Source organism: Caretta caretta, chromosome 11 (genome assembly GCF_965140235.1).
Source record: "Caretta caretta isolate rCarCar2 chromosome 11, rCarCar1.hap1, whole genome shotgun sequence".
Taxonomy (NCBI): Eukaryota; Metazoa; Chordata; order Testudines; family Cheloniidae; genus Caretta; species Caretta caretta.
Window position 1 is genome coordinate 73,927,806 of NC_134216.1, and position 25,239 is coordinate 73,953,044.

At 43.1% G+C, this 25,239-nt stretch overlaps 1 long non-coding RNA gene across 1 annotated transcript; it reads right to left on the reverse strand.

The window, feature by feature from the left end:
* Positions 1 to 15,633: 15,633 nt before the first annotated feature.
* LOC142068479 (uncharacterized) lies at positions 15,634 to 21,893 on the reverse strand. The gene is made up of 2 exons (XR_012664302.1): positions 21,733 to 21,893; positions 15,634 to 16,008 (listed from the first exon to the last, which is right to left on the reverse strand). It is a non-coding gene; the product is annotated as an uncharacterized LOC142068479 (long non-coding RNA).
* Positions 21,894 to 25,239: the final 3,346 nt, after the last annotated feature.

Here is a 25,239-nt window from a genome sequence, read left to right on the forward strand (position 1 = left end):
CTTGAATAGAGACTGGGAGTGGATGGGTCATTACACAAAGTAAAACTATTTCCCCATGTTTATTCCCCTCCCCCCCCCCCACTGTTCCTCAGACATTCTTGTTAACTGCTGGAAATGGCCCACCTTGATTATCACTACAAAAGGTTCCCCTCCCTCCCCCGCTCTCCTGCTGGTAATAGCTCATCTTAAGTGATCACTCTCCTTACAGTCTGTATGATAACACCCATCTTTTCATGTTCTGTGTGTATATAAATCTCCTCACTGTATTTTCCACTGAATGCATCCGATGAAGTGAGCTGTAGCTCACAAAAGCTTATGCTCAAATAAATTGGTTAGTCTCTAAGGTGCCACATGTACTCCTTTTCTTTTTGCGAATACAGACTAACATGGCTGCTACTCTGAAAATTGCCAAGACAGTTGAGGAAGTTTGTATTGCTCCTGTTCATGCTGGTTAGAACATAAGAATGGCCATACTGGATCAGACCAAAGGTCCATCTAGCTTAGTATCCTGTCTTCTGACAATGGCCAATGCCAGGTGCCCCAGAGGGAATGAACAGAACAGGTAATCATTAAGGGATCCATTCCCTGTCGCCAATTCCCAGCTTCTGGCAAACAGAGGCTAGGGACACCATTCCTGCCCATCCTGGCTAATAGCCATTGATGGACCTCTCCTCCATGAACTTATCTAGTTCTTTTTTAAACCCTGTTATAGTCTTGGCCTTCACAATAGCCTCTGGAAAAGAGTTCCACAGGTTGACTGTGTGTTGTGTCAAAAATTACTTCCTTTTGTTTGTTTTAAATCTGCTGCCTATTAATTTCATTTGGTGACCCCTAGTTCTTGTGTTATGAGAAGGAGAAATAACACTTCCTTATTTACTTTCTCCACACCTGTAATGATTTTATAGATCTCTATTATATTCCCTCCTTAGTAGTCTCTTTTCCAAGATGAAAAGTCCCAGTCTCATTAATCTCTCTTCATAGAAGCTGTTCCATACCCCTAATCATTTTTGTTGCCCTTTTAAAAACTTTTTCCAATTCCAATGTATCTTTTTTGAAATGAGGCAACCACATCTGCACATAATATTCAAGATGTGGGCATACCATGGATTTCTATTGCCTCTATAGAGGCAATATGATATTTTCTGTCTTATTATCTATCCATTTCTTAATCATTCTCAACATTCTGTTAGGTTTTTTGACTGCCACTGCATATTGAGCGTATGTTTTCCGAGAACTATCCACAATGGCTCCAAAATCTCTTTCTTGAGTGGTAACAGCTAATTTAGACCCCATCATTTTATATGTATAGTTGGGATTATGTTTTCCAATGTGCATTACTTTGCATTTATCAACATTGAATTTCATCTGCCATTTTGTTGCCCAGTCACCCAGTTTTGAGAGATCCCTTTGTAGCTCTTTGCAGTGTGCCTAGGACTTAACTATCTTGAGTAATTTTGTATCATCTGCAAATTTTGTCATCTCACTATTTACCCCTTTTTCCGGATAATTTATGAATATGTTGAATAGGACTGGTCGCAGTACTGACCCCTGGGGAACACCACTATTTATCTCTCTCCATTCTGAAAACAGATCATTTATTCCTACCCTTTGTTTCCTATCTTTTAACCAGTTACTGATCCATGCATACACAACAGAATTCAATACCAAGTCTGACAGTTTGCACCTGTTAGGAGCACTCTATTTATTCTTTGAAAAATTAATTTAAAATAAAAGTGTGTACATTGTTGCCTAGTGGATGGAGCACTAGATGGGGACTCAGGAGACCTGGGTTCTATTCCTGACTCTGCCATTGGCCTGCTGGGGTACCTTGGGCAAGTCACTTCACCTCATTCTGTGCCTCAGTTTCCCCATGTCTGAAATGGGTCTAATGGTACTGACCTTCTTTGTAAAGTGCTGTTAGATCGACTGATGCAAACTGCTAGACAAGAGTGAGGTATTAATTATTTCTTTTAATGGATATAATTACTTCACATAAGCTTTAAATACTTGGAATAATTACTTCACATAAGCTTTAAATACTTATTCTTCCCAAGGTTTGCAGTTGCTTATTGACTGTACACTTACAAATCAAAGGGATCATCAGACTGCATTGAGACCCAGATTTTCAGACGTTGCCTCTTGTTCCGATTGTCTCCATTTTTGAGTGCCCAGCTCAAGAAATCTTGGGCCAGGTTTTCAGAGGCAGTGACTTCAGGGGAGTTGTGGGTGATCAGCACCTCTGAAAAATCAGACCCTAAGAGTATGTCCACACTGCAGTTAGATACCCACAGCTGGCCTGTGCCAGCGACTCAGGCTTGTGGGACGGTTTAATTGTGGTGCAGACATTCGGGCTTGGGCTGCAGCCTGAGTTCTGGGACCCTGTGAGGTGTGAGAGTACAAGAGCTCAGGCAGCAGCTCAGCCTCAAACTTCTATACTACAATTAAACAGCACCTTAGAGCGAGCCCATCTCCGCTGGCACGGGCCAGCCACAGGTTTTAATGGCAGTGTAGACGTACCCTTAGTGCCCCAAGTGGAGTACCTGACAGCTGAGGCATCCAACGCTCTTGAAAATTGAGCCATGAATGTGTAAGCAAGTTTCGATACTGTTAGCACCAGGATGGGTCACCTTCCAAAATTCCCAACCTTGCAAAAAGATCCACACAGGCCGTCCCTTATGCCCGCATGGGTGGATCCCATTGGAGGATCTGGGTTTGCGGTGGCCCAGCCAGGCCTGGAATTTATATTGATATTCATGTGATGTTTAAGACCAGCATTGAGATTCATTGGCAGAGCTGTGGGGGCAGAACTGGACTAGCAGGCCTCAGAAAGAGCATTGAAGTGCATTGGCAGAGCAAGCCTGAATAACTCCATCTTACACTCTGTCTGACAGAGCTGTTAGTTCTTGAGTTTTGCTTAAAATTCACCCCATCCTTTTTTTTTTAAGAGAAAGGGATTGTTAAAAATACCTTTCCTCTCTGTGCTTGTCATTTTGAAGAAAACAAGTTCACATTCAGCACCAATAGTGAATCCAAAGCTTATTTTCAAGGGAAATTCATCATTAAATCTGTAACAATATGATATCAGGAAGAGGGAGATGACTATGCCCATGAGCTTTATCAGCCACAGCTGTTACCCTGTTTGTTTACTTTACTGGAAAAACAGTCCCTTGAAATATATGACTGAAATAAACACACAAACAGCAGTAGCTATTACGGATAAGCAAACAAGTGACCTGTGCTAAAGCAGTGAAACCTTAGTTCAGATCCCCCTAAGTCAGGGCAACAAGAAGCTTTCCTTGTGCTTTGGTGTATGATAATTGCCCAGGGCTAGCAGGATTCAGAGGGGAATTTAAACAAAATCAAACATAAAGGAGCCCAGAAAATGTATATCATCTTTCATAGACTTTCCATTTCTATTATTGGCTCATACCCTTCTGAGGGAAAACCCCTGAAAAGGGACTCAGAGGTAGGAAATCTCCTCACAGAGATCCCCCATGGAATTCCCTTCCTCCTTGGAAAAGGCTGCACTTAAACTTGGCAAACCCCCAGGGGACCCTGAGGAGTCTGTAGGAGGCCAGGTCTATCCATGCACAAGCAGTGTTGCCATCTCTCATGATTTTGTCATGAGTCTCATGATAATTATTGTTGTCCTTAAAGCCCCAGCTCCTGGGTTCAAGTGGATCTGTGATGATTTCAGCCTTCATTCTTAAAGAAAAAGTAAGTTTCTAGCCCTCATAACTGTGGAGAAAGCTTTAAAATGTGACCCCCTAGTGCACCCTAAAGGCTCAAAAAGCAGAAGGCCAATAAAAAGAACACCACATCTATTATTTTTACATTATCTCATGATTTTAAAGCCAATCTCATGATTTTTGGTGAGCCTGACTCCTGCTTTTTGAACACCTGGAGTTGGCAATCCTGCAGAAGGCCTGTATTCCTATAATGCCTCCGGCCCTGGCACCTCCCTACCCCCCAGCTGCATTGGAGTCTTGTTATAGGGCCGCCCCTGGCTGCAGCTATCTGCCACGGCGGGGGGATCAGCAGAAAAGATAATGACCTGTTTTGGCTAATTTCTATGCAGTTCTCCCCACCCAGTCTGTAAAATTAATTTCCCCATTTCTCTGGGGGGGAAAATGCCTAAGGCGAGATGTGTTGCATCCTCCTCTGAAGCACCTGAGCTGGGACACTGGATTGGATGTACTGCAGTTCTGATACAGTCTGGCAATTCCTATGTTCTTAATGTTCTGTCAGGCAGCATAGCCTAGTGGGTAGGGGCACTGAACCAGGAGTCCTGAGACCATTCCCAGCCCTGCATCTTGCTAGTGTCCTTGGGTAAGTTTCTGTGTCTCTCTTCCCCCTTTCTACCCTTTGTCTGTCTTGTCTACTTAAACTCTAAGCTCTTTGCGCAATGGGCCCCCAATCTGAGGCCTGCTCTATACCTAAAACTTAAGTCAACCTAGCGACATCACTCAGGGCTGCGAAAAATGTCATGCCCTATCTAGCGTAGTTAGGTCAACCTAACTTCCACTGTAGACACAGCTATGTTGACAGAAGAATTCTTCCATTGACGCAGCTGCCATTTTTGAGGGGTGGATTTACAAGAGCAACAGAAAAACACCTTCCATCTCTGTAGTAAACGTCTGTGCTACAGTGGTGAACCTGAACCGCAGCAGCACTTGTAGTGTAGACATACCCTGAGCTGGGACCTCTAAATCCCACTGTAAATATAAATCATTAAAGATGGAAACTGTGTGCAATGCAACATCATTAGAACAGCTGGGCCATTGTGGTCATTTAATGGCTTAGAAATTTTGGAAAGATTTCAGATTCATTATTCATGAGACAAAGAACAAAATATGAATATTCAGAGTTTATTATTTAAAAAGCCTGTCTTAGCCCATCCTTCTCCTCCTTCTGAACTTCACTGCTGCATTTGATGCGTTTCTGATTGATCGCCTGGCACAGAAAAGAGCAGCAGAATCTTCTGAGAACAGCTTGCAAGTTTTCAGGTTCATCAGAAGCCACTTCACCAGGAAGTCAGCACCTTTTGTAGGCAGCAGTGTGGCCCCAGGGGAAGAATGAGAGGACAAGAGGCCTGTGCACAGCACTGCTAAAAACAACACTCTTCAGGCCCTAGGAGAGAAGAGAGGGTTTGGGGAGTCTGGGAGAGAGAATTGGAGGGTAGGGTCTGGAGAGACAGAGGGAGAGAAAAGAAAAGGGAGGCAAGTTCTTCCCCTCTGCTCCTGCACCGAGACCCAAACAGTCAGACAGAGCAAGAGTAGGATTTCTTGATCCCCTGCTCTGCTAAGCAGAACTCTCCATCTGGTGCTCTGATTTCACATACTGTTGGGGACTTCTGGGCAAGAGTCTGTGTAGGGAAGGGGAGACAGAACATCAGAAGGAAGTGCCCACTGAAATCTTTGTGCAGGGGATTCAACAGCCCTCTGCTCTACACAAATGAGGATCTCCAAACTGCAACAGGGGGGCCGCTCCAGCACCCATAGGCATATATGTCCAGCAGGGTGAGCACCAATCCACACAGCGCTCAGATCTAGAAAAGCAACCAGTAGGTTCTCTAGACAGCACCTAGTATAGAATAGCAAACGGACCTTTTCTACATAACACATACTTTGTTACCTATCGCAGATGGGGCTCTTTCAGAGGAGACACTTGGGGGGGGGGGGAAGGGGCATGTGGGATCACATGGCCCCTCCCTCCAATTTCTGTCAGGGTTTATATGCTCACTGCATACCACCAAAACCTTTAAACTGTGCCCCCCTACCCCCACTATCAATGCGTCATCTCTGGGGTCTTCCAGTGAGCTATCATTTCATCCATTTATATATTGCAGTACCGATTGAAATAGGGGCTTTTCAATGACACACACATTGTGTATATACTAGGTATCAAATCAAAATAAGGGCCCTTGACTGACTTTGTGCATCCTCCATTGCGAATTGTATTACTCGCTGAGTTGCGTGGCTAGTGTTTACATGTTCTGCTCATGACTGTCATGGGAAATACTACTCCATGGTTCATTTATAGTAGACAAAAACTTAATATTAACTAAGGTTGCATCTTAATATTAAGTCAGAAGTATGTATTACAAAAAAAGTAACAGTTACAAATCCCTATGCATTTAAAACTGTGGCAGCAAACGTTCAACTACCCGGCATGCGTCTCAAGCTCATTCAATTGCTCTAATCAATGTCATATTATATATGACGTATTAAAATAACACACATCATCCATCACTCAACCTGTCCTCCACTTCATATCAGAAACTCCCATACAGCTATCCCGTTTGGACCACAAATCCCACATTTATGGGCCACAGACCACCCTCCAGCTCACTTGCCTGTTATGAGCCAATGACACCAACATCTCACCTCTTCCCCCTCACCTCACAGAACCTCTTTCACACCTATAGTGCTGAGATCACAACATCTTGCATATTATTCTTTAGATGCAGCCAAGAAACAACACCATCCCCCCTTGACCATTCTACCACAAGTCAGAGAGTCAAGTCTATCCCATTCACCTTCTCTATCCAGCCTAGAGAGCCTACTAGATGGATAGCATCTTCCATGTTTACTCTGGCAAAGTGAGTTGGACGCCATACTGTACCTTTAAGAAACCTGGTTACATCATTTTAGCTGTAAATGCTCAGGTATATTCTATGGGACAGGATCTCCCCCCTACCTATGCTGCATCCTTATACTCTGCTCCATTCTCTCTTCCTTTTGGCTGCAGTTAATTCATTTGTTTGGTCTTACCCTCTTCCTTTTATGCCATTCTTTTTTCTTGAACTTCCTAGAAATCCAATAGGTAGATGAGGAAGGAAAGGCTAAGATATTACAATGATTGCTGCCCTAGAAGTACCTTAAGTAGACAGAGAAGATATGAGGTATTTCAGTACTTCCTAGTGGGTACAAATCCAATACTAGCTGTGGTTTTGGTTTTGTCAGAGGAAAGGCAAAACATGACGATTGAGGTTTTGGCCATAAACAAAGCACAGTTGCCCAAACCTTTTAATAGATGTACATATTCAGGAACTGCATAGATTCAGAATAACTGTGACCAGTGTAAAAAGCAGAGGATGAATGCGATGGGAGTGTGACACTTCTGAAGCGCTTTGCATGTGGACACTTTCTGCCATTGTTTCTATCAGACTATTCTGGTTACAGGAGAAATTGTTTTTCCTGTGGAACCTTGGTCAAATAATGCCATGAGCAACCATGTCTGACAAAAATGATTAATTTCTGAACAGCACGCCGCTTCTGTCATTGGGCATTATTGGCCCTTTTTGTTTCCAGACCAGGTGTCAAGGTTCCCTACCCACTCTGAACTCTAGGGTACAGATGTGGAGACCTGCATGAAAGACCCCCTAAGCTTATTCTTACCAGCTTAGGTTAAACGCTGCCACCACCAAAGTGTTACATAAAGAACAGGGGAAGTGCCCACTTGGAAACGTCTCCCACACAAAATATCCCCCCAAGCACTACACCCCCTTTCCTGGGGAAGGCTTGATAAAAATCCTCACCAATTTGCATAGGTGAACACAGACCCAAACCCTTGGATTTTAAGAATAATGAAAAAGCAATCAGGTTCTTAAAAGAAGAATTTTAATCAAAGAAAAAGTAAAAGAATCACCTCTGTAAAATCAGGATGGTAAATACCTTACAGAGTAATCAGATTCAAAACATAGAGAATCCCTCTAGGCAAAACCTTAAGTTACAAAAAGACACAAAAACAGGAATATACATTCCATTCAGCACAACTTATTTTTATCAGCCATTTAAACAAAACAGAATCTAATGCATATCTAACTAGATTGCTTACTAACTCTTTACAGGAGTTCTGACCTGCATTCCTGCTCTGGTCCCAGCAAAAACATCACACAGACAGAGAGAACCCTTTGTTTCCCCCCCCCCAGCTTTGAAAGTATCTTGTCTCCTCATTGGTCATTTTGGTCAGGTGCCAGCGAGGTTATCTTTAGCTTCTTAACCCTTTACAGGTGAAAGGGTTTTTTCCTCTGGCCAGGAGGGATTTAAAAGTGGCTAGCCTTCCCTTTATATTTATGACATCAGGTTTGTAGTTTTGTGTGTATAAGTCTGATGTCTAGCAGTGCCTTGTTCGAAGAACATTCATCAGCACTGACATCAACTGACAATCTCCAATGAGTGGACAAAGAGAACCAGGAAGATGATCAGAGTGTAATAAATGAAAGGGAGAGGGGGATAGCTCAGTGGTTTGAGCTTTGGCCTGCTAAACCCAGGGTTCTGAGTTCAATCCTTGAGGGGGCCATTTAGGGATATGGGCCAAAAATTGGGGATTGGTCCTGCTTTGAGCAGGGGGTTGGACTAGATGACCTCTTGAGGTCCTTTCCAACCCTGATATTCTATGAAAAGCAACACAGCATCCACTTTCCTAGTTGTATATTGTCACACCAGCTGTTCTGAGGTTTCTGTTTTGTTTTTTAGAATCCAATAAATAGGGCATCAATAAGAAGGTGATTTAGTTGGGGATTGGTCCTGCTTTGAGCAGGAGGTTGGACTAGATGACCTCCTGAGGCCCTTCCAACCCTGATATTTTATGATTCTATGATTCTAAGAAGTAATCTTCAGCAAGTTGTTAGCCTGCTGCAGCTCAGGCCAGGTCTACACTACAAACGTACATTGGTATAACTAGGTCGGTCAAAGGTGTGAAAACTCCACACCCCTGAGAGACGCAGTTACCCTGACCTAACCCCCAGTGCAGACAGTGCTATGTCAAAGGGGGGCTTCTCCTATTGACATAGCTACCGCCTCTCAGGGAGGTGGATTAACTATTCTGACGGGAGAAGCTCTCTCATCAGCACATGGGAGCTGCAGCATGTTAAGTGTAGACCTGCCCACAGTTAGATTGTTTCTAGCCTCCATGCAATGGCTAAAGTGCTCACAGATTTTCTGTAGCACACTGCACTTTTCATATATCCAAAACTCCAGATATCAGGTAGGATGTCACAGAGCAAGTACAGAGTGTATATTTGTCTTGATATAGATATTACATTTTGTGACAGTAGATGCTGGCACAAGGGTTGGCTACTTATGAGAAGCTAAGAAACGTGTGAACATGCATCGGTGTTGGCTAGAATCTATTTCTATCTTTGTAACAGGGTTACAGGTCATGTAACATTGAGTGTTTTCAAGGATAGTGGACACTGAGTTTCAGTCCTTGCATGAAAAGATCACTAGCTTCTGCAGGAACATTTCTGCTAACGCTACCGTTCCCGGTCCTTTATGTGACCCTCCATCTATCCCTCCATCCCCCACCTTCCTACTCTCCCAATAAGCCTTCTGTACAACTTCTCTGGCTTCATTCTTTCAGCAAACAAATACATCACATATCTGTCTGTTTGCTCTCACCATGTCTCTTCCTGTCTCTTGAGCCTTGACAGTAATAATCAGCAAATTACCATCTACTGGTATTTTCACTGGTGCCCTAAAGATTGTCCCATCACAAAAAGTCTTTTAGAGCGACACATTTCTCTGCCAGCTATTTGCCTATCTCGTCAGTCCTGTCTTAGCAACACCTTGAAAAAAAGTTGTCTCTTCTCTAACTACCTGTATGAAAAGAGACCCGGCCCTCTCCTTTGACAAGCTGCCCTGGGATGTGTGGCCAATCAGCTTCTTTTCCCATTTTCGGTTTACTCTCTCCTCAGCTTCAGGATCTGAAGCTATATATAGCTCAGGTATATATATATGGCTGCCAGTACTGCAATATCTGAGACCTTCAAAATCTTTAGTGTATTTGTTCTCACAACAAGGAAATGCTATTATCCCCCATTTTACAGATAAAGAACTGAGGCACAGAAAGACTAATTGACTAGCCAAAGGTTGAACTTTGATCTCCCAAGCCCCAAGCTAGTATCCTAACCACTGGAACATCCTGTCTCTCAAAGCATTTGATATTCAGCCATGACATTTTTTTCAGTCACCCAGATTCTTTCTAATCTGATTTTGCTCATAACTATCCAACTTCTCCTTTTTTGTGACCAGAAGTCCTCCATCACAGCCTCGATAAAATCAACCTCTGGTATTATTTCTGTGCAGATGACATCCAAAATTCTATCCCCTTCAATGTTCCATTCTTTTCCTCACTCCATTTCTTCATCTCCTAAGAAGAACACCTCAGTCAAGACCTACAGCTACTATTTTCTGCCCCTACTCAAAGTCTACATTTTTTCCTAGTGTCAGAAAGCAGAATGTTTAGCTTGATCTAAAACTCTCATTTGCATCACACATCTAATTAATTACACCTTGTACACTGGGTATTTTGAGTTTTTCCATGCTTAGTCTTAAAAAGATTCAGTCTCTGGCCCTATGGCTCTCCAATGTATCCATCTTCACTCTTTCACTATCAAAACTTCAGATACTGGCCATAATGCTAAGGTCCTTGTCTAGTTGTTAAGTCAGTCCTTGACTTCAATGGGCCTTGGCCTGAATGAGGACCAGGTAAAAACTGAGAACCTCTTAATTTTGCCTCTCATCTGTATATTCCATAAATAAAATGCTTCATTTAAAAAACCTGTTAAGGTTGCTAGGTGACAATGATGTTATCTGTCACATGATGTTCAACCTCTGGGGTGTTGCAGACAGACTTCAGGAGATTGTGACCACCCAGCCTTTCTTTATGGATAGATGGAAGAGGAGTCCTGCTATATTTTCCTTCCTGTTGGAGCATGGGATTGCAATATGGGAAAGGTTTAAGAACCACTGATATATCACATAGTGTACAAAACTGAGAAGCAAGGAAAATAAAAGTTTGGGATATTCTAGACTGGCCTCACAATAAGCAAACACATTCTTATCCAGTGTAAAGTAATGGATATTTCATCACAACACAATCACCTTAACACGTGAATTTTTAATGCATTTTTGATAGCTTGATTTTAGTATTAAATACTTTCCCTGGAAGGGATACTGTGAAACAGGAAACACTATCAGTTAATATAATTGTTATCCGGCAGTAAAAAATTGAAAAAAGTGCTTATTATCATTGGGATAGTTCAGTCTCCATGGTCCACCAAGGTCTTGGCCTCTCTGCTGAGTCTGCCAATAATGCACAAAGCATGGAAGCGAGTTTGTGTTGTGACACCCTCCAAATGCATCTCCTATAGGAGCTGCCAAACATCCAGTAGCTGGAACAATTTTGACTCCCTATGGAGCTTAGCCAGATTAAAACTGGTGAAAGGTTTTGTAACTCGTTAACAATACTTTGAGACATCCATTCCCCCAGTAAATGCTAACTTAAGAGGAGGATCCTATGTGCACACAGAAGTTAGGAAATGTAGGAATTCAGGTTGCCCATGCAATGTTCTGCGTTCTTGTTCATGTGCATTATGATACAGTCTTTAATTACATGAATGCATACTTTATTTCCCCTAATATAGGTTGTCAGCAGGGTTTGATACTGAGACACACAGCACAGGTTACTACCATGTGAGCCAAAGTAAGTTAAACTCATGGTAGTAGTAGGTTGTTATCTGCTGAGTGGAGCAATCACTGTTGGAGGATGACACACACTTTGCCCGTAGGTTATACAACTATTTGTGAGATCTCAGTGGAATGTTGGGTATCAGGATCCCTGAGTTCTCTTCCTGGCTCTGGAAGGGTAGTGTTGTCCGTTGGGTATGGCAGAGGTTAGATAGCAGACTCAGAACATCGTTATGCCAGGTTCTTTCTGAAAGGCTGTGTGGCAAAAAGGGTGAGACAATCATATGGTAGATCCAAGGACTGGGTCCTAGTCCCAGCTCTGCCAGGTGTTACCTTATCTGTAAAACAGGGGAAATGATAGCTGCCTATCCCTTGCTTGGTCACAAGGGTGTGAAGTGCACAGAAATACAAAACCATGTAGTGGAAAAGGTGAGACTTGAACTCAGTAGTCTCCCAGGCTTGTGTACCTTCTCCTAGTCCTAAGGGTATTTTGTGGGAAGGTGTCTTTCTCTCTTTAGTTCCAGAGCTGAGGAGGGCAGGACAGTTTTCTAAGATTGGGGGCTGTCTTACAAGACTTCAGAAGTGGTGGCGATCCTATTGCCCAGTTTCTTTCCCCTCCCTAGACGCATGGAGAGGGTTCCACCAGGTCTTGATTTGGAGAAGAACAGGGCAGTGGAAACACCTGTAGCTGTACAGAGATATGTGCATGGAGAATCCCTCCACTTGTGTTTTGTGGGAAGATGATCCACCCCTATGTGAGGACATCAGGATGTGACCAGTGCTCTCTACCTGCATGACTGAAACAAACATTTATTTGTATTTGCATGCATAGGCTGTAACTGGCTGTAAAATATTGAGATTCTGTTTTAAGAAAAAGCCTATTCAACAATAAATGGCACTGTATTATATTACATCCTCTGTCCCTAATTTTAGCAGCGAGCCCTCTTTTTCCGCATTTCTGGAGAGCTGTCTGACAGTTAGTTTGGTACAATCTGAATATTATCAAAAGGGCATGAGGGAGCACTGGGTGGCAATTTCAAGGGTGGCAGATAAAAACCATACTATCTTTCATTACAGAGCTAAGGGACTTTAGGCAAAATACAGCAATTCGGAGACGATTCAATGAAAGACATACAACCTGAACAAAAAGTAAGTATTTCATTCAGTCTATGAATGCTTGTGAAATTTATTTTTGCAAGCTTTTACAGTCCACAGCCTGCTCATTCAATCTTGAATAATAGCTCTGAATTGAGCTGTAAAAGCTTCCGAAGTTCGAAGTCTTTTGACAAGTTAATTTAGCTGCACAGTAAAAAGTTTTTCCCCAAGATAGAATAAAGCCATTATATCATGAATGTAGTAGTCATCCCCAGGAAAGAAAACACCATTAGGATTAGAAATGATGGGCTTTATGGAGATAGTTTGTGGTTTAGTGTAATCTACTATCAATATTTCAGTGGAAAGATGTTCTACTCGTCATTCAGCTAGAAGTCAATATCTTCACTTAAAACCAACACCCAGGGACCAGCCTGCATATATTTTTATTGAAAAAGAGAACCTGTTCTTTTATGTGGTTTTTTTTTCTCTCTAATTCATTTCAGTTCTAATTGGCTTTTTACCCTCCAAACTACAGGATCTCTTTATTTTCTGGCCATAGGAAATATAATGGAAAAATGAATCAATATTTTCTTTGAGGCTACCACTGTGCGCACACCCACTGCACACCCACAATTCTTCCCCAGTGGCTGATCACAATCCTGTATTTAGCTGATGGTTGAAAATGGAATGAGTTTCCAGACTCATTGTCTCACTCTCACGTTCTCTCTCTTTTCTTTTTTTTAAATGTTGGGGTAATTTTTGTCTGCAAGTTAATAATCAGTAACCATGTCACTGATAAAGTAGTAAAGTTGGAAGAATAAGCTGTTAGTAATTATTGTGGCCTTGACTCAGCAAACCTTCCCTATTCAATTAAGCACATGCTTAAGATCTGCTGACTTTCATGGGACTTAAACATCTGCTTAAAGTTAAGCATGTGCTTTAGTTCTTTGCTGAATTGGGACTTATTGTAGGAAAAGGAGGACTAAAAAAAGACATCTATGGGTCCTTCTTTGAGTAGTGTCCAATTGGTGCTCCACTTCAAGTGTGCATGAGCCTTTGATGGGAGATTTTCAGTAGCAATGCCTGTTTGCCCTGCACATGCTTTCAAGATCTCCTTGTGCCCCATACCAAGGTTCTATAGAGCTGCATGGGTGAACCTGCCTTCAGTTCCTTCTCAACTGCGCTTCGCCCTGAAACAGAGGGTATGTCTACCCTACAGTTAAACACCCATGGCTGGCCCATGTCAGGGGCTTGGGCTAAGGAGCTGTTTACTTGCATTGTAGACATTCGGGCTCGGTTTGGAGGCCTTCAAGAGCAGATCTAGAAAAAACAGGGTGATTAGATGGAGGATCCTCATGATGTAGCACACCCTTTGACCAACCTTGGATCCAGGTCCAAATACTCTGATATCTGCCTCCAAGTGAGCATGGTGCCCCATCCATATCCATACCTGCTCACCTGGAAATTTGCAGGATAAGAACACAGAGGGTACCAGCAAGCCTTCCATGAAGAGGAATTCCAGATCTCCACAGAAAGAACCTGCTTCAAAAAAGCCTCAGTCATTGCAGAAATCAACTATTTTGGAGATCTTGTGTCCCAGAATGGGTACCACTGAGGCTCCAGGCTTTCCCAGTACTGGGAGCTCTTCATCAAAAATAACAACCTCTTAGAAGAATCAAAGTACCAAGCATACTTTGGTGCCAAAGCCATCTTCAGTACTGCCTAAGCATGATACGCTAGAAGAGACTCTAAACACTCTGTGTCAGGGAAGTCCACACCATCTACAGAGCTCTCCATACTACCCCAAATACCTAAGCTGGTGTTTCAGACTACTCTACTGGTACCTCCAATCTGTCAATAGTTCAATACTGACACTATCTACTAGACCAGAGCCGCCAATGGCATCCTTGGTACTGCCCGTGACTATTGCAGAGCCTGGCTCAGTTTTGATGCAGATTCACCCAATACCTCAAGAATTTAGAGTCTCTAGAGACTTGTTTGTCTCAGACGAGCCAAAGTTTCTTTTGTTAATGGGTTCCTGAACAATTGTCAGTGCTAGAATCTGGTGGGTCAGTAAGACCTTACCTTTCCCTGGTACCTCCTAGTTCTCCAATATCTTCAAGACCAGACAGTCAGGAATCATCGCCTCTACTGTCTGCTCCTCCCTGGGACTATGCTGAAGTCACCTCCTCAGATTTCCCAGATTTTTTATGCATGGATCGCCTACTGACCAACACAGAGACATCTCTCCTGACATCTTCACAGAGAGAGAGGCTCCTAAGGCGAGACAATCTTGTGCCCTTTCTCATTGGATGCCCTCTCCTCTACCTCATGGTCCCCCTCAATGTCTCTGCTGGGGCCCCTGAGCTGCCTACTACCAACAATTTTCAAGAACTCTTAGCTATTCCTATGGGGACAATCATGGAAAACAGTCTCCTGCCCCATCTCTTGCTCTTCACCAACCTAAAAAGGAGTCTTTTGAGGAGCAAGAGGCTAAAGCTGACAAGGAGGTGACATCACAAACCAATATCTCCTCATATTCACCAGAGGAAGCTGTGATGCCTCCCCCACCTTCTTCTGCGGATGACTTCAAATATTTTCAAGAGCTTATGAAACAGATTGCTGACTCATTCCACATCCCCTTGGAGGAGATCCAAGAGTCTCAGCACAAGATTTTAGACATTCTTCACATGACAACTTCTGGTTGAGTGGCTTTGCCAGTGAATGAGACTCTCCTTGAACCCATCAAGAGCATCTGGTAGACTCTGGCTACTGTACCACCTACATGCAAATGTATCAACAAAAAGTATGAAATCCCAGTAAAAAATGTGTGAGGATTTTTATTCTCATATCCTCCTTTAGTTGTGGAGGGTATCAACCAGCATAGCAGGCACCAGTCATAGGCTACCCCTTAAAATAAAGACCAAAAAGGCCTGGAGCTACTCCTCTATGACACTACAGTTTAGAATTGGGAATTGCCAAGCTCTGATGGCAAAGGATAATCACACCGATTACAGCAAATTCAATGCTTTTATTAAAAAGAATGAGGAGTACTTGTGGCACCTTAGAGACTAACAAATTTATTTGAGCATAATCATTCATGGGCTAAAGCCCACTTCATCAGATACTTTTATTGAAGCTCTCCCTTTGGAAAATCAAGAACAGTTTCAGGCCATCATGGTGGAAGCTCAGCTCCCAGCAAGAACTTGTTGTAAGCCATCCTAGATGTAGGCAACACTGCAGCTTGCTCCATTTCCATTGCTGTCGTCATAACTCAAGTATCTTGGCAGCAGCTGTTGTGACTTCCTAGGGAGGCCCAAAATATCTCAGAAAACCTCCCTTTTGATGGGCTTAAACTCATCAGTGCATCCATGGATGAATCCTTTCACACTCAAAGGACTCAAGGGCTACTCTTAGTTTCCTTGGTGTTTATATACACCTGCGAACAAAAGAAAATGTAGTAGATCACAAACGGCTCAGAGATTCTGCCTGGTGTACTTTCCCAGCTTTCAAAATGTGATGCCGGCAGAGCAGGTGCAGCTCATGATATCGTCCCCAGGCCCCATCGCCAAATATATTGCTGGAATCAGTCTGGTTCACGTGTTGCTCAGTTTAACAATATTATTAGAACTATAAAAATGTGCTTAGTGTTTAGACTTTATTGAATGCTTATAAGTGGCTGCATGCATTAATCTCACTTATAATATGTGTCTCCCATATTGTAAGGTCATTTTTAAGCATTTGTATTACAAGTCTCGGTGACTGTGTAAATCACCAGACAGGAGAGAGACATCAATTAGCATAAAGTGCTGATCTCCAACAGAAGGTATTATGTCCTGCCTGACAAGAAAGGCCTCTTGACACCAGATGGAATACAGTGGAACATTAAAGAGGACACAAGATTTTGTTGTTTACCTCCCCCACCACAATGAAGATGAGTCTTGCAAGTGAATTCCTCCCATCAGCTGAGTTTGGAGTTCAAAGCAGAAGGTGGGGAGGGAATAAAAAACCCTACCAAGGAGGAACTGTATCTTTATGCTGCTTGGACTTCTGCGCTGGAGGGCAAGGATTACTAGGTATAAGCAACAGAGGCTACCTGGGTTATCCCCTAAAGGACATATACAGCTTGCTTATTATTGAAGCTTCTATTACTTTTTGAAACTTACGACTGGAAATCAATTGTGTGTGTATATATGTTTACCTGCTTTAACCTTGTAAATAACTCATTTCCTTTTCCTGTATAATAAATCTTTAGATGGTTTATTATAGGATTGGCTACAAAAGCTGTCTTTGGTGTGAGATCTAAAGTGCAATTAACCTGGGGTAAATGACTGGTCCTTTGGGACTGGAGTAACCTGAATATTTCTGTGATCGCCAGCGTAAGGGACTATCGATTGCAAAGGTGTGCTCATCTGGGTGGCAAGACAGATCAGAATGCCCAAAAGGGCTGTCTGGCACTCCATGTTAAAGCTGTTATAGTGCCTGAGGAGTTTACACTTGATAATTGCTCAATGAAGTCTTAGGATAGAACTCACAGGCAATTTGGGGGTTGTGCCCTGGTTCTTAACAGTGTGCCCTGAGGTTGGTACTCACATTCATGAACCACTGCAAGACAGCTTGACACATAGATTTGCTGAACCACCAAAAAAGAGACCGAGATTTCAAAAGAAGAAACTTCCTAATACATCTACTACCATCCAGCCCTCCTCCTCATTGAAACAATTCTGATGAGTTGGCTGAGGGTCCAGAACAACCCCACTTCAGGAATCTTCAGCTGCACCACGCCACCCACCTCTCACCCTCCCACTTTTGACTTGCACAGGAGCAGATTACAGCTGACAAATGGGTTTTGGAGGTTATAATAATGCATTACTCCATCCATTTTACTTCCACCCCTCTGTCCCAACCCGATGCCTCCTTGGGGACCCATCTCATGAACACTTGCTGAGACTGGAAGTCATCTCCCTCCTATGCACAGTAGCCATAGAACCAGTTCCAGTCCAGGACAGGGGGGATTCTATTCCTAGTATCTTCCTGTTCCCAAAAGAAAAGGGGGATGCAGACCAGTATTAGAACTGAGGTGCCTAAACATCTTTGTTACATCGCACAAATTTAATTCTTGCAGCCATAATTCCATCTTTAGATTCCAAGGATTGGTTTGCAGCCCATGACCGTCAGGCAGTTTACTTTCATGTCACAATTCACTGCTTTCAGAAGTTTCCAGATGTGTTCTTTCTTGTTATGAGGCTGCTAACGTTCAGATCCTGTCTAGAATGATAGCTCATTCTACAAGATCCCAATCTACATTCATGGCCCTGTTGAAAAATGTACCAGTTCTTGACATTTGCAAAACTGCAACTTGGGGGCATCAGATCATACTGTTTCCACACACTATGCCCTGGTATGCTTCCAGCTCAGATGCTGCTGTTGGGACGGCAGTAGTATCATCAGTATGAGATCCATCTCAAAAGGTCCCTCCACCATCTGGAAGTACGGTTTGGGAGTCACCTGAAGTGGAGCACCCACAGGGACACTAATTGAAGAAGGAGAGGTTGCTTACCTTGAACAGTAACTGGAGTTTTTTGATATGTGTGTCCCTATGGGTGCTCCAGTACTTGCCCCCCCTTTCCCTCTGCTTCAGAGTCTCTGTGACGTTGCACTCCATATGTTTTATGGAAATATGCTTATGAATCTGACATAACTGGAATATGCTTTATGCTAAATACCCCTTGTATGGAGTCATTAGAAAGCTTGTAATCTACTAAGTGTGTTCATCCTACTTGTTTGCATGTATTATTTCTGTATCTGGAGTTAGGAGAATAAGCTATAAATTTATATACTTGTATAAACTTGTATACTTGCACTTTGTACATTGGCCATTATCTTTGAAAACTCGTGGCGAACGGGGGAAGTCCCAGATGACTGGAAAAAGGCTAATGTAGTGCCAATCTTTAAAAAAGGGAAGAAGGAGGATCCTGGGAACTACAGGCCAGTCAGCCTCACTTCAGTCACCGGAAAAATCATGGAGCAGGTCCTCAAAAATCAATCCTGAAGCACTTACATGAGAGGAAAGTGATCAGGAACAGTCAGCATGGATTCACCAAGGGAAGGTCATGCCTGACTAATCTAATTGCCTTCTATGATGAGATTACTGGTTCTGTGGATGAAGGGAAAGCAGTGGATGTATTGTTTCTTGACTTTAGCAAAGCTTTTGACACGGTCTCCCACAGTATTCTTGTCAGCAAGTTAAAGAAGTACAGGCTGGATGAATGCACTATAAGGTGGGTAGAAAGTTGGCTAGATTGTTGGGCTCAACGGGTAGTGATCAATGGCTCCATGTCTAGTTGGCAGCCGGTGTCAAGTGGAGTGCCCCAGGGGTCGGTCCTGGGGCCGGTTTTGTTCAATATCTTCATAAATGATCTGGAGGATGGTGTGGATTGCACTCTCAGCAAATTTGCGGATGATACTAAACTGGGAGGAGTGGTAGATACGCTGGAGGGCAGGGATAGGATACAGAGGGACCTAGACAAATTGGAGGATTGGGCCAAAAGAAATCTGATGAGGTTCAATAAGGATAAGTGCAGGGTCCTGCACTTAGGACGGAAGAACCCAATGCACAGCTACAGACTAGGGACCGAATGGCTAGGCAGCAGTTCTGCGGAAAAGGACCTAGGAGTGACAGTGGACGAGAAGCTGGATATGAGTCAGCAGTGTGCCCTTGTTGCCAAGAAGGCCAATGGCATTTTGGGATGTATAAGTAGGGGCATAGCGAGCAGATCGAGGGACGTGATCGTCCCCCTCTATTCAACATTGGTGAGGCCTCATCTGGAGTACTGTGTCCAGTTTTGGGCCCCACACTACAAGAAGGATGTGGATAAATTGGAAAGAGTCCAGCGAAGGGCAACAAAAATGATTAGAGGTCTGGAACACATGACTTATGAGAAGAGGCTGAGGGAACTGGGATTGTTTAGTCTGCAGAAGAGAAGAAGGAGGGGGGATTTGATAGCTACTTTCAACTACCTGAGAGGTGGTTCCAGAGAGGATGGTTCTAGACTATTCTCAGTGGTAGAAGAGGACAGGACAAGGAGTAATGGTCTCAAGTTGCAGCGGGGGAGGTTTAGGTTGGATATTAGGAAAAACTTTTTCACTAGGGGGGTGGTGAAACACTGGAATGCGTTGCCTAGGGAGGTGGTGGAATCTCCTTCCTTAGAAGTTTTTAAGGTCAGGCTTGAAAAAGCCCTGGCTGGGATGATTTAATTGGGGATTGGTCCTGCTTTTGAGCAGGGGATTGGACTAGATGACCTCCTGAGGTCCCTTCCAACCCTGATATTCTATGATTCTATGATCAGTGATGTAAACATATTAAGGGAAGGCCATTAAGGGTGCTCCAAAAATAATCAGTTGTAAATGGCCTAAGTTACTTGAAAGACTTCCTGTGCACTTGTGGTCCAGACCATGGAGCATGGAGACGTGGGGACTTACAGTGACATGTGACCATGTCACCTGATAATGAAATCCATCTGAAATCTGGTGCTTTTCCATTTGGGAGGGGTGGGGACCCAGAGAGACAAAAGATTCCTGCCTTGTGCCAAAGCTATAAAAGGGGGTGGAGCAGGACAAAGGGGGAGGCCAATCATGAGAAAACCCCTGCTTACCACTGGAGATGTCTGCTGGATCTAAAGACTGTACCAGGGGAAAGGATTGGGCCCAGACTAGGAAGGAGTCTAGTCTGTGAAAGAAGTTTATTGAAACATCTTTGAGTGTGAGATATTACCTGTAATCAGTTTCTTAATGTATTAGGCTTAGACTTGCATGTTTTGATTGATTTTGCGTTGTGACTTACTTTGTTCTGGCTATTATTACTTGAAACCACTTAAATCCTACTTTTTATACTTAATAAAATCCCTTTTGGTTATTGATAAACTCAGAGTAAGTGATTAATACGTGGGGAGTAAAAAGCTCTGCATCTCTCTCTATCAGTGTTATAGAGGGCAGACAATTTATGAATTTAACCTGCATAAGCTTTATACAGAGTAAAACGGATTTATTTGGGGGTTTGGATCCCATTGGGAACTGGGTGTCTGAGTGCTGGAGACAGGTAACCTGCTGAGCTGTTTTCAGTTTAGTCTGCAGCTTTGGGGGTGTGGACCAGACCCTGGGTATGCGTTGCAGCAGGCTAGCATGTCTGGCTCAACAAGACAGGGTTCTGGAAGTCCCAAGCTAGCAGGGAAAATGGGCTCAGAGGTAATTTCAGCACATCAGGTGACAGTCCCAAGGAGATCTCTGTGACCTAACCCGTCACAGTCTCATCTCATGGGACTATGGGGTAGAGAAGAAACTGAGAGCAGTTCACCTGTGTAGTACTATATATCCTTGGTACAAGGCACAAGGAGGTCTGGAGGCCAAACAAGCACTGCTACCAAAAATCACCCAAGTCACATGGGGAGCATGTGCACCTGAAGTGAAGCACACTTAGGGATCCATATCTTGAAGAACTCCACTTACTGTACAAAGTAAGCAACCTCTCCTTATTTAAGAAAACCACAGTAGTATAGTTCAGAAGGATGATAATAAATGGTCTCTTCCCCAAAGACATTACACTGTTATGTTTGTAAAGCACCCCAGTCTAGTCTGAGTCTAAATGCTACCACTGTTTAAATATTAAATTAATAAAATAATAATCAAAATGTGTGGTGAGACCCAGTTACAAGAAAATATTTTTAAAAAATGTATTCTTCTTAGGACCAAAGAAATTGTCATAATGATCCAATGTATCTTCATTGGCACTCTTTCTATAAGCGTCCTTTTCTCTAAATATCTTATTAAAAATTTTTCAGTCCCCATGTACAGTACTAGACACTTTTCAAACAGCAACATAACTTTACTTCATTGCAATCCAAGGGATAAAGCTGCTGATTATGAATCTAACTAAGCTGTGCAGGCATGCACAGTACAGCCATTTTTCGGTGCAAGTCAGGGATGGAGATATCTAACTGTGAAGCCAGGGGTGAAAGTAATTGAGGACACTTACCAGTTTGGGGCCAGGGCAGCTCCAGCCCCCAGAAGGGGCGGGGCCACCGGCGGAAGTGGGTGGGGTGTGTGTGGGCTCTAGGCTGAGGCAGGGGGTTGGGGTGCAGGAGGAGGTCAGGGGGTCAACACTTACCTTGGGCAGCTCCCGAAAGCGACTGGCACACGCCTATAGCAGTGGCTTCTAGCTGGGGGACACAGGGGTTCTCCTTGTGTCCCTGCCCACAGGCACCGCCCCCACAGCTCCCATTGGCCGCAGGGGCTGTAGGGCTGTTCCGGGCTCTGTTGCTTTTGTTGACTCTGGCATACAGAGGAGTACAGTACTAGATGTTATGTATGTTTATTTGAAATTGTTGAAAAAGCAGTGGGATGGTATGCTTTGAGAAACTATATGTGATCATGTCATTAAGGACTGCAGAAGGGACAGAGATAAGGTTGCACATGCAACCTGAAATTGACCTTTCCTTACTTTAAAACTGGGGTCAGGCTGAGTTGGTCTGAGACAATAGGCATATTTCTTTGGTGACCCTATCAATTGTTTCCAAATTTAAACTTTCATTAAAAAAGAATTAAGGTTCTCATCCTATGGTTGTGAAGATTTAATGCAGTGTTGAAGTTGCAGACAACCTGAAACAATAGCTTTCAGAGCCAAATGCTGCCTTATAGTCTCTAGGGGCACAGAGAATCCTAAGCAGCAGAAAAACCTTGGTTCCTTTGTGCTGGTCAGGGTAAGAGAATGGCATGCAGAAGACAGATTTAGTAGCATGGGAAGAGAGTTCAGGAGCTCTGCTGTTTTATGCACCATACAAATACACATGATGACACAGATCCTGGCCAGAAAAGCTTTAACAAGATAAAATATAGATAAGTTGTAGGGAAAAGGGCAAGACAAACAATGTGATGATAGGCCCGAGCTATATCAGTTCACTCTTGAAAGGTTTTTAAATGTTTTTTGTGGCAGTAGGAGTGGGCTGGCAGGAAAGAGCAAATAAACAGAATCCAGGGAATGTGGAAAGAAGGGGAGGAGACAGATGAGGAGAGGAGGGGACAGAGTTGAACAGTGAGGGAGACTGAGGATGGTAGCAGAGTGACTGTGAGGAGCAGGGTGAGGAGAATGCTGGGGGAAACCACCAATCAGCAGGCAGAAACTTGTGTCCAAAGTTTAAATTGTATAAAACAGTGTGACATCACCGACATCTAGGCCTGGTGCAGGTCTGGCAGGGGTGAAAGTACAGCAGGAACCCCCATCTGGGCCACCCTGCTGCAGCTGATCCTGGAAACAGCCCAGATGCCTTACTCTACTTTCACCCAGTCCATGTGACTGGGGAGGGAGACTTGCTGGGGCCTGGTGATGTCTGTTTCCCTATTCAGAACATCAAAAATGTAACCATTTTGTCAAACAAGAAGTAGCAATCAACTAAAGATAAGGTGGACGTGGGTGGGAAGTACTTTAATTGCATCTTATTTTAAGCCTTTATGAATTAGCCATGCTGAATTTTTGTGGATTTCAATAGCTTTTAAGCAAAATTTTCAGAATAATTACAGAGTGAAAACAGACTACCCTGAATACACTTGAATTTAACATATAGTAGAAATGTTTTTTCATGTTACTTTTGATTTTTAATTTAAAGGGACAGTAACAAGGTTGAATTTTCAATCATTGTCACAAGCACTGGTTAGCTTAGACTGGATATTAATTGATTTACACCCCCCTGCCCTTCCACCCCGCCCCTCCCCCCCCGCCCCCCCGCTCGTAGTACATCAATTAAATCTTGAAGACAATAGCCACTCTGTAAGGCAACTTCTAGGGTACAGTTCTCTTTTCTGCTATCATCTTTGTGTGCTACTTCAGCAGTGCAAAAAGACTGTGAAGCAGCAAATCTGGCCAGCTAGGAATTCCTCCAGTGGTAGAGCTAAAGGAATGGGTCCATGTCACAGCCTTCACTTCCAAGCATAAGGGGAAATGATCAGGAGAAATGGGATGTGGGCAGAGTGTTTCAAGGCTCCAGTTATGTTCAGATGCAGGACTGACCCCTTAGGACGGTGGGCCTGCTCTAATTTATGCTAGCGACCAAACCAGCTCCCAGCTGTACCCAAAAATGGAAAGCCAGTAAAGTGGACATAAAGCCACCTTGTTCCCCCACCTAGGTCAGCATTGATCACAGTTCAGTCAGACCCATATTGGAACCTTTAGAGCCTCCAAATATTACTCTGTCAATTGTACTACCCACTATTAATAAACTTTAAGACCCAAGTTACTTAGGCCCAGATCCTCAAAGGTATTTAGGCACCTACATACCTTTGAGGATCTGGGCCTTATACCCATGTCTCTTAGCACTTAAAAAAATTGAAAGCATATATATATACATACATACATACACACAAACACACAAATGAGCATACAACTTGCCCCAAAAAGTAGATAGCAGAACAACCTCAGAAGCAAATCCAAAACCTCACCAACTAAAGAATAATAGGCAAACAAGGCCCCAATCCAATATAAACTAAAAAGGAGACAAAAAAGGGCTTCAGCCTTATGCAGAAGGATGCCAATGATGTACTTAGGCATATATTAAAGTTTCAAGTCTTCTTCTACAAAGAAGGTTCTGTTTCCTATTTTCTTATAAAAAGAAAAGGAGTACTTGTGGCACCTTAGAGACTAACCAATTTATTTGAGCATAAGCTTTTGTGAGCTTCAGCTCACTTTGCATCCGATGAAGTGAGCTGTAGCTCACGAAAGCTTATGCTCAAATAAATTGGTTAGTCTCTAAGGTGCCACAAGTACTCCTTTTCTTTTTGCGAATACAGACTAACACGGCTGTTACTCTGAAACCTATTTTCTTATGCTTAGGATGACAAGAAGTCCCATGTTCGGTGATCTTAAGTGTGCGTTTGTGTGGGGTGTAAGGTCAGATAAACTGGATAAACTGACCTTACTGAAGAAATATTTGAATAATAAAAGTAAGACTAGAAACCTGATCCAGAATCCTTTGAAGTCAGTGGGAGTCTTTCCATTGACTTCAAAGGAAGCAGAATTAAGCCCTCGCTGAATATGGAAGATACAGCAATTCCCAGAGCACAGGCATCACTGAAATTTTCAGATTAAGGCTCTTGAGTAGTTGAATTGCCACATTCTGCAATAGTTCCAATCTGCAAGTGGTGTCCACGAATAACCCCAAGTAAAATTACAGGGATCTATCCTAAACAAGTGGAGTGCTAGGGAGAAGCCTGAGCCTCGGGGAAAAATGTTACATCTAGATGCTTTGGAGATGAAAAAAAAACAATTCTTACAATTGCCAGAATGTGAGATTACATTGTTTGGAGTAAAAAAACCACCAAGGGTGACAAGCCAATCCTGCAAATATTTTATACCGGAAGCTCTTCCTGGCAGCTAAGGAGCTACCCACCACCACAATAGAGAGATTGAACATAACCAGTATGGAAAACTGTCTCATATCATACATATCGTGATTTTTAAAAAATAAAAATACAGTTGCTATTAGTTTCCTTCAGGTCCCAGTTTTTACTTAACCCCAGACAAGTGAATTGTGGGAACTATAAGGCAACAGAATTATTTTTCTTTGGGAAGATCTGGAAGCTTAAAAAAGATTTAGCAAAAGGTAATTGATCAGTCCAAACAACC